The following is an 8,666-nucleotide window of genomic DNA, read 5'->3' on the forward strand; positions in this document are numbered from 1 at the left end:
AGTGCTTAATCCAACAGATTTGATCCTTTAAGCCTGTAGATGCCAGAACAGCAATGATTTTCCTCCACACATGCAGAGTTTCTCTTTAACATCATGTTCACATCTGTTCAATAATCTTGTTACCTCATTAAAATCCCTCCTCCAGCATAATGTGACTTCACCATGTAGAAAGATAACTGTCAAACGGTGGTGAGTTAATTGCTAGCTAATTAGTCAGCAGTCAAAACTTGTCGAACCATCTGAGTTTTGTGCATTACCGTGAAATGTTAAATGACATCTTCAGTTGTCACAGTTTAAAAAATTTGAATTCTCCACACGTTTGGTGTGAGTAAATAAAAACTAAAATGATACTGTAGCTATTGTGCAGAGTTTCCATTTTTTAGAAGAGGATAAATCCATTTTTGGACGTATTTGTAGAAACTGTGTCAATGCTTCAGGGCTTTTGGGGAGAGCATCCCATGACAGTGTTCGACTGACATTTGAGGGCCAGGGTTACTAGGAGATGCACTGTCAATTTCTGACTGGAGCATGTCCTGTATAACCTGCAAATGTTGAAATGATGTTGATTTTCCCTTTTTCCAACAAGCCCACATAGTGCTGGCTACTATTTGTGATTTATGTCTACCCTTTTAAAACATTTAGGAAAACACTTTCATGCTGTTAAGTTTGTAATTCACTTACTTTCGGCTCATGTTATTTCAACATGTGCTGAGTCATCAACAGGTCCTGCACTCTGAGTGTTGTTATTTTACCAGGAGAACCTCACTCATTAAAAATCTCTTGATCATGAAAACGATCTATCGCATCCTCTTGTTAGTCAGTATAAAATAATACAACCGTGAATAAAATTACAATAAGAGAAAAATTAAAAATACAACCATATAACATACCAGAATTGGATTAAGAAACGGCAGAAAATTGAACTATATTTATCTATTGCTATAACAGCAATAGAGGTATTAATAGAGGCATTACCTATCTGTATTTCATGGGTCCCGTCGTGGTGAAGGCAAAAAGGAGACTCACAGCAGCAGGTGGTTTTATAACCTCATCATTCATATATTACTCTGTGTTTTGAATCATGATTCAGATGACTATAGGGACTGCTGGCAGGACTTAAGATTAGATTAGATTCAACTTTTGGATTTTCTTCAGCCTCAGTGAGCTTTGTTGATATCATAAGACCAAAGACTGTGAGCAGAGAAACAGTGAATGAGTATATATACTATGTACCCAACTCCACTTATTATTTGTTGATGCTGAAAGCACTTTTCTTCAGTCTGAAGTGAACCTTGGCAGATGCCAATAACATGAAATCTTTATCACATGCATAAACCAGTGTGAACCTGCAGTATAAAACAAGCACTCCTAATTAACACAAATATAGGGTAATACCTTGAGGAGCACCATGAGAGCTTGAATAAATCCTACAAGGTTTATACTCTGGAAATCAATCTCTGCTTCCTGGCCGGACAAGTGCAGTGAACCTTTTTAACTAACATCTTAAATAAATGGAGATAGTGTTATTGATTCAAACAGAGTAGATGGAATTGACATGAGGTGAGCTATCTGTCATAGAAAAATGTATTTCTCCATTCATATTTAATGTTCATGAGTTACGCTTTACTACAGACATCAACACACCTATAATATTCAGTATTCAGTAGATGACTTGAGTAGAGGAAGATATTATCTTTTTAATTACATTTTCACCTCAGGCTCTCATTATACCACAAGTGCTGTACATAATGAGCCAACACCTTAAATAAGTAAAGGTGATACCGCTATTGATTAGAAAGCGAGACCCGAGGCAAGATATCAGTCATACAAAATGTACTTCTGAGCTCATGTTTAATATGCGTGCCAGTTGGTGTCTTATAGACTCATTACTCAATATCCTCAAATAACTTAAATAGAGAGAAATCCTATTCAATACATTTTAACTGACTCTGTAACAGCAAATGGCTGCACTTATAATAATCATTTCGCTCGATGTGTCCTTGACGATAGTGTTTTGTCTACAATAATGAAAAGGTCAGTGACAATGTCTTTTCTTTAAGCGTGCAACCTTGCAAAGGTTAAAGCTGCAATATCCTGAAATTAATACTACATTATTTATCCATTACATGTGCACAGCAACCGCATTATTAGACTCGGTGCAAGCGAGCCAGTATTTTGATCCTGATATAATGAACTCTGCTAAAAAGCGTCCTTGTTCCCACTGGCGTATTGTTCAGGGACTGGCTATTTAGCACCTACCCAGAGGCCATTAAGATTATGAGGCCATGAAGAAGCTCCGCAAAGCAAACCTTTACAGCCCGATATCAACAGGTGAACCAGGAGTGATTATGAATGATTTATTGTGAGATTGTAAGGGGCAGAAAAGAGTAGACACATAAACTCTCGTTATAATGCCAACCCTTAAGGGCACTCAGGAAATTAGGCTACCTGTAAGGGCTCACCACAGTTAAGCTACTTTGCCTTGCACTGCGATCAGACCAGGTTCCTAGAGAATAATGCTTTATAAATATATATGTGTGTATATATATATATATAATGAACACAATAATTAATACAGTGTAACCACTTATAATTTATATGTGTGTATGTATTTGGTGATTCAACGTGACATGTTAAAAAGTATTGCAATATAATAAGGGTATTGTTTGACTTCAACTTTTGACTGTGGGGAAGCACAAAATTCAGAGCCTTCTTCCCCTCTTCATATGTTCATTTGCATGTAGACATAACTGAATCAACAATACATGTATCTGTTGTTGTTATAAGGGTAGTCAATATTAAACTGTTTATACCACATTTGAAATTGCTCAAAAATATCTGTGTTATTGTATTTGTCACGGGCTCAGCATCCACTTAACTTTATTTTACACCTTTCATTCTCATCCTCCACGCTTTCCCCGTTACCACAGTAACTCTTTCCTCATTTCAGGCCCTGTTGTTCCTTTCCTGGCCGGCGATTGACCCTTTTCACGCTGCACATTTTAACCTTTCAAAGCAGGAAAAGCATAGGTGTAAATAATAACATTAACAATGGCTCATGTGTCATTGTCATGTCAGTGAGTTAGCATGCACAATAGCAGAGCCCTGGGATTGGCTCTCTTCAATGGAATGCAGCCATCATTAATGCTTTTCCTGCTCTGACAAGTCAAAATGTCTATAGCCCTCAGGCTTCCCATCATTTTCCAGTTACCTGCCCACACATTTAATCAGCTCCATAGTGGGCCCACTCATTCTGTGTTATGGAATGAATGGTAGAGATGGGAAAGACTCTTATGTTAGCAACTTCGGAGCATCCGTGTCATCTGACTACTCAAGAAGGTCGTATGATAATTGAGTTGGTTGCGTGAGGGTTTAAAATACAGTGCATTGACAATATTACATTATATACATTAAATTTGGGCTTAATTACATTGAACGATGGACTTTGGCTGATGTGAGTCTCCCAAGTTTACCTGGTTCTATATTATTACATTAAATGCCAAGTCAGATATAGCAGATGTTTCAGAAAAATCAGTTTCCAAGTCAGAATTGTCAGTTGGATGTTGATATGAATACTATTTCCAAGTCAGAAACTCTTGCTTGATTGTTGATTCCTTTTGAGTCCACATCTGAGTTACCAGATCTGTCACAGTATGCGCTTAAGTTGGCACTATTAAAAATCTTTTCTTTTCTTTTTTTTTTTTTTACACTTAATTTAATTTCTTGTTTCCCAACATACCATACAATAAGTGTGTGATTCTTTTAATATACTTTGTTTGCTTCATGGCTGTTCAGTTCCTTATTATTTCCCATAAAGCCATAAGACAAAAGTAGATTAAAGACATTTCTTTTCTGACCTTTACACTGAGAAAGTAATATTGTATTTCATAATGAAAGACAACTAATGTAGACTAACCCCTGCGTTCCCCTTGCTTTTCCTCACCTTCATTGTCATCACTAGTTCTCTTTTTCTCTCCATCACATTTTCCTGCACACAGTGCCACAGTGCAGGCCCCTCTAAAAGCATGAAACATACTTGACATACAAACTTGAAATAGACTCTTTTAAGATATTGCATCTTAGTAGCCATCTGAAAGGTTGGTAAAATGACAACAGCACCGTCAACAGCCAAAAATAGTAGTATAAGTTTCCTACAGACACTTTGCACTCCAGATCATTACACAGTGTTAAATAAGTAATGTTATTTATTGTTAAACAATGACTCACTAATTATCTTTGTGATAACAAGCGTTCAGTTAATCACGATAGCTCTAATCATCAAAGACAAGCTTTTCTCCATTTTGCTGGTTTTGTCATGAGTAGCTGTGACTGAACAAATACAGTTTTTACAAAGGAGTGGCTGCAGCACGTACGTCGGCTTGGTAATATTTCATAACTTATGAATATGCAGGCACTGGCATCATGCTGTAATTCTTTTTTTTTTTTTTTTTGGAGGGGGGGGGGGCGCACAGTTTAACAATGCATGTCTTAATGTTCACACCAAACCAAGTTGTTACCAGTAATCCTCTGTTTTGACTTCTATGTTTATTATCAAACCACCCTCTTATCATTGACTATCTAGAACTAAGAGAGAATGACACTTATTAACACTACAATATATTGCATGTAATAGCAATTGAACAAGAAAATGTTAGCAAAAAGGCTTTTAACTCTGGGCTAACATTAGCTGGTTAGCTAACTGACACTGTTGATTATTTAAAGCTGGAGGACTTTTTTCTCCCCCTTCTGGCAGTGAGAGTAAACAGGGACACTCAGCTGTGATTGCCTGAGTACAAAGACAACATTAAAAGTAGACTTTTCTGTCTGAGCGAATGACGAGAGGGAGAGGTGGTAGCAAGAAAGCCGGTGAATCAAATCAATAAATGTTACTTTCTGATTGTTTCACAGCGATTAAGTTCTAGAGCACGAACACACCCACACACCTCCGGTCAACCCTGCAGTGGTGCACCGCAAAGCCTGATTTGGTCTGAATATGGCCTGACACATACATGCAGCATGCTCTCATGCACACCCCGAATGACAGGCACACAGAGAGGGCCGGTTTTAACGGTCCACTGACCCAAAAACGTATTTTTGACAGCCCACCGGGATGTGTCCCAGTATGAAAGATGGCCAGTACGTACTGGCGGTAACCTACTGTCGCAGCTGTAAAACGGTGGATAAATTGTTTTGAGCATCACGCAACCCCTGCAAAATGACTCGTTTCGCTATCAGAATTTGATCCGTTCGGTCCGATAACATTTAGAAAGTCTAGATGATTAACGGCCAAATGACCAGCGCGGGAATGTCGCCCCTGATTTAAAAGCTCTGTACTGTGAAATACAGAGAGATTTATCTGGCGGTGATAGGTTTAATCGGCATTGTGTAAACTCATTTGGCAAGCGCTTGAATGTAATGAACATTACATTTATATGTAAAAGTTCTGCACTGCAGGTTTAACGTTAAGTAAAGAAAGCTCACAAACATGTAGCTTCTGTTTTTACTGACACTATTTACTGTTTGCAAAAAATCTCCCTTTGTCCATCTCATTTTGTAGGATGAATTTCAGAGCAGCAAATTTGTTTTGACAAAAAAAATTATTTAGTTATTACTAATACCAAAGGAAAACAAGCTAACACTAATGTTAACAACAGTTAAAACCACTGATGCTAAAGTCACTTTAAATAGGGAAATTCTGAAACAAAGCTCTAAATGAATTTGTAAATAATTTAATCCCTGTCTTATCTCTTCCTGTAAAATGGTTTCAAATGTTTGATGACTCACCCTGTACTCAGGGGCATTTACAAAAGTTCATCCAATCAAATGTGATTTTGGGCAAACAGCTAGTCACACAGACAAAACCACACTTCGCCGTCTGTGGGTCGTAGTAGCTAGCAGGGCAATATGGAGAGAGACTTGGAGAGACGTGTGTTTGTGGGTTCACTCTTAATTTGTATGTCCTCTGAGCACATCTCCATCTTTGATGTGTATAGTTACCATGGTTACAGGTGTTCTCACCTCTCCTGCTAACAAGGTTAGCAGGAGAGGCATTATATGGTTGTTTATACCATCCTCTAATGGTTTACAGCATGGTTTAGCTTCATAATTAATGGACAGACATGATAGTAGATGTATTAATCTTCTCATTTAACCCTTGATAAAAAGTGGATATGTGTATATTCCCCAAAATGTTGAACTATTCCTTTAAGAGAAAATTTTGTTTATTCACCTTCACAAATCTCTAACCATTGTCCAACTACTTAAGCCTGATGTTTTTCCCCTTTTGCCCCCATTACTGAGAAGAGCCCTCAGTCATTTTAACAAAGGTGCATTAACAGTGCTTGTTTTTTGTTAAAGAATCACTTCTATTCAGACATGACTCCCTCCTCTGTGGGTTGTTGTCATTGTTATTTGTGAAATCAAAGGCACAGCCACTTATCGGTTAAAACAGCACCTGGACATTTGTTTGTTTGACTCCAGCAGAAAATTGCTCTATGCCGTTCAGCATTTGTTATGATTGTTTTATTTTCAACTCCAATTTGCGCTTGACTTGTTTATGTTTATTTTATATTGTTATATGCAACAAAAACTGAATGGGGGGGGGCAGAGGTTTGTGCCGGTTTTCTTATGATTTTGTGTAGAAATAGTACTCTTTATGAATGAAGGGAAGCTATAGCTATCTTGACCTCACCTGACTTCATATTGGATATATATATGCAAGTCACCCAGTTTATGTACTGTATAGAATAATGAGGGTCAGCGGTGGCATGGTTTGGTTGAATTCTGTCATAAAGAACTTACATATAACACAGTTACATCCAAATAGTCACAAAACTAAAAAAAAAGTACAGATGAAAACTAAAACTAAGGACACATATTCAATGCAAAGATAAAAAATAGAAAATGAAATAAAATAAAACAAATAACATGCAATACAAACAAGGTGTTATGCATAAAATTAAACCATGACAAAGAAAAAAAAATTCTAAAATATAGCTTTTTATTTCCATAATGGCCATGACAGACACAAATGAGTTAGCAGCAACCAGCAAAGCAAGCGCAGCCATTACAACATATCATTCTATGGTTTCTCCAACTTTGAGGTCAAAATGCAGCTCAGTGACCTTAAAAGGGACGTATCATGCACATTTCCAGGTCTATATTTATATTCTGAGGTTCCACTTGAATATATTTGCATGATTTACAAACCAAAAAATGCCTGTTTATCTTACACTGGCTCTTTATGCAGCCCCTCAGTTCAGCCTCCGTCTGAAACAGTGTAATGTTTAACATAGACATCTGACATCATAAGAAATGATAAAAAAATAACAGAAAATCATAGTGGAAGTAGTCATAGTCTTAGTGGTTATGGGAGCACTCGGGGCTGTGACCATCAGATTGAGAGAGGGATTCAAGTAGCTCTCCATCCAGTAGTGTGAGAACTGTGCAGAGAAGTCAAGCGCCCAGGGCTCTGAGGACCCTCTTGGTCTTGGTGCACTCGTATGAATGTGCCTGTCATTGTTTTTTGGTGTTGTGCACCTTGTGTTTGGCTGTCATTGACCCTTTTTAGTTGGGTTTGCCCCAATTTGTAGTACAATGTACTTTAGTGGCTGTTAGTTTCCTAGTCAGAGTTTTTATTCCCACTGTAGGTCTATTTCTATTTCAAGTTGCAGAAAAATTGAACCAGAGAAATGACTGGCCATAATTTCAAAAGATTTCATCAGATTAATTCAATTTAAGCAACCAAGGCTCTGTGGAAGGCGTTGGCAGTTTGTTGCTTTTCTGTACATAGTGAATGGAAACAGTAAGAAGAAAAAAAACAGTCTTGTACCTATGTTACGTATGGTACATAGGCACAAGACTGTTTAATGTGTGGTACATATGTTGTGTTAAGAAACAGGTACTTACGTCATATGCAAATGTAAATTTCAATTTGTAATCTCTAAATGAAAGAATTTAAATGTATGATGTAAATCACTGTAGAACTTCATAGATTGCTTGCTGGACATGTAATGACCACTATTGCAATAAGTCTGACAAACAAGTCCAAACAAATTTCACAACTGAAAACCACTGTGTAGTTTTTCGGCATAGTGTAGTCCCAGCCCCCACCCCTCCCACCCATCATTTACATATGGGGTGTAGTGACAGAGACAAAACATTTATATACACTTAGAGTTGAATGCAGTTGCAGTGTGTGTTGTGTTAGATTGCAAATGCATTCACCCCCTGAAGGTCTAAATGAAGGCTAAAGGGTCTTGGTCATTGATCTTTGCCTTCTAAGTATTTGAGCTTCCTTCATGGCATTCAAGTCCTCGCTGTGTTTAATCTATGGCTCTTTTTTGCTTGTGTGTTTATTATACATAGTATGTGTGCCTGTCAACATGACTATAAATGATATGCTCCCAGAGGCAAGAAGAAGAATTTTGTTTCTCTTCACGGGAAGTTTGTCTGAATTTGCTCCATAAAGACCTTCTGATATGGGCAGTGGGTGGAAGGACCAAGCCGACCCGTCATGTTAAGAGGGCAGCTGTAGAGTACAGAGTGGAAACCCCAAGGCCATGCTTCTGATGTTGTAAGAGACCTGTAGTAGCTCAACCTCAAGTGAAACTTAACCTTGATTCCAAGAGCAAGTCAGTTGGTCCACTGGGGGGTTTACAGCTTGG

The sequence above is a fragment of the Thunnus thynnus genome, chromosome 13, assembly GCF_963924715.1.
Source record: "Thunnus thynnus chromosome 13, fThuThy2.1, whole genome shotgun sequence".
Lineage (NCBI taxonomy): Eukaryota > Metazoa > Chordata > Actinopteri > Scombriformes > Scombridae > Thunnus > Thunnus thynnus.